The sequence below is a fragment of the Felis catus genome, chromosome A1 (assembly GCF_018350175.1).
Source record: "Felis catus isolate Fca126 chromosome A1, F.catus_Fca126_mat1.0, whole genome shotgun sequence".
NCBI lineage: Eukaryota > Metazoa > Chordata > Mammalia > Carnivora > Felidae > Felis > Felis catus.
In genome coordinates, this window is record NC_058368.1 from 150,963,248 (window position 1) to 150,965,423 (window position 2,176).

Here is a 2,176-nt window from a genome sequence, read left to right on the forward strand (position 1 = left end):
AGACAGCACCAAGCTTCTAGGAAGCTTCTCCCTAAAGAAGGCTCTTAAGTGGGGCGCCTGGGTGGCGCAGTCGGTTAAGCGTCCGACTTCAACCAGGTCACGATCTCGCGGTCCGTGAGTTCGAGCCCCGCGTCAGGCTCTGGGCTGATGGCTCAGAGCCTGGAAGCTTGCTTCCAATTCTGTGTCTCCCTCTCTCTCTGCCCCTCCCCCGTTCATGCTCTGTCTCTCTCTGTCCCAAAAATAAATAAATGTTGAAAAAAAAAATTTAAAAAAAAAAAAAAAAAAGAAGGCTCTTAAGGAGTCTAGAGGTGCTGGCAACAACACCAGTGAAATCTTCACTCTTCCACATTTGAGTCTCCCCCTTTTAATCCACTAATGCAGAGCCTTTGAAGAAAATCATTTCACAAAGGAAAACGAGGCCAGAGCTACGGGCGCTTTTTCTGCCCGCGATGTCTCAGATTCATTCTTAAGGAACTGAGAATTTAACCTTCCAAAATGTCAAAAGACCATCTTATGCCCCACCTCCCACCCCAGCTCCTGCAGCACAAATGCCCAGCACACCAGGGTTTGTGGGATACAATCCACACAGTCATCTTGGCTACAACAACTATAGGCTGGGAGGGAACCCGGGCACCAACAGGCGGGTCACGGCATCCACTGGCATTGTGATTCCAAAACCCCCAAAGCCACCAGATAAGCCACTGATGCCCTACATGAGGTACAGCAGAAAGGTCTGGGACCAAGTAAAATCTTCCAACCCCAACCTAAAGTTGTGGGAGACTGGCAAGATTATTGGTGGCATGTGGTGAGATCTCACTGATGAAGAAAAACAAGAATATTTAAATGAATACAAAGCAGAAAAGATACAGTACAATGGATCTATGAAGGCCTATTATAATCCCCCACATACCTTGCTTACATAAATGCAAAAAGTCGCACCAAAGCTGCTTTAGAGGAAGAAAGTCGACAGAGAGAGTCTTGCATGGAGAAAGGAGAACCTTGCATGAGCATTTGGCCTGCTGAAGATCCAGATGACTATGATGATGGCTTTTCAGTGGAGCATACAGCCACCGCCCGTTTCCAGAGAAACCACCACCTCATCAGTGAAATCCTTAGTGAGAGTGTGGTGCCAGACGTTCGGTCAGTTGTCACAACAACTAGAACGCAGGTCCTCAAACGACAGGTCCAGTCCTTAATGGTTCATCAGTGACAACTAGAAGCTGAACTTCTTTAAATAGAGGAGAGACACCAGGAAAAGAAGAGGAAATTCCTGGAAAGCACAGATTCATTTAACAATGAGTTTAAAACGTTGTGCAGTTTGAAAGTGGAAGTGGACATGGAAAAAATCGCCGCTGAAATTGTACAGGCAGACGAATAGGCTCACAAAAGGCAGGAGGAAAGAGAGAAAGAGGCAGCGGAGCAAGCTGAACTCAGTCAGAGCAGCATGGTTCCTGAGGAAGAGCTAGCTTCCAGTAAGGCCGAGGACAAGAAGGACAACAAAAGAGTCCCAATGGAGACAGAGGAGACACACCTTGAACAAGCAATGGAGAGCCAAGAGAATGGTGAATAAGGCACATCTACTCCTGAGGACGAGGAGAGTGGGCAAGAGGGGGTGGACAGTGGACAGGGGACAGTCCTGAGGAAGGGACCAGTGACAGCAACACTGGCTCAGGGAGCAACAGTGCAACCATGGAGGAAACACCAACAGACCCCACACTGGAAGACGAGAAGAAAGAATAAATGTTGCCTTGCTTTATGCGTTCTAAATACTTTTTTAAATGAAAAAATATATATTTTTTTGAGTTTAAAAAAAAAGAAAATCATTCCATTCTCTCATATAAAAACAGCTACCACTCTTCCAGTTATGGAATGAATAAGTTACAGGAATAAAAGGCACAGCATAAAGAATATAGTTAATGATATTGTAATTGCAATGTATCTGGACAGATGGTAGCTACACTTGTGATGAACATAGCATAATGTATAAACTGTCATATACCTGAAGCCAATGTTCTCATTGTTTCCATTGCTTCAATGTTTTCATAGAGTTGATATTGTATGTCAACTATACTCAGTTTTTAACATTTTAATAATAAAAATAATTAAAAGTTAAAACGGAACCACTAATTTTTTGCTGAAGTACATGACTGAAAAGAACATTACTTAATAAGACTCT

General features: G+C 43.8%; 1 pseudogene; it reads left to right on the plus strand.

Annotated features, from left to right (window-relative positions):
- The first annotated feature begins 360 nt into the window (after positions 1 to 360).
- On the plus strand, positions 361 to 1,934 carry LOC105260806 (annotated as a pseudogene).
- Positions 1,935 to 2,176: the final 242 nt, after the last annotated feature.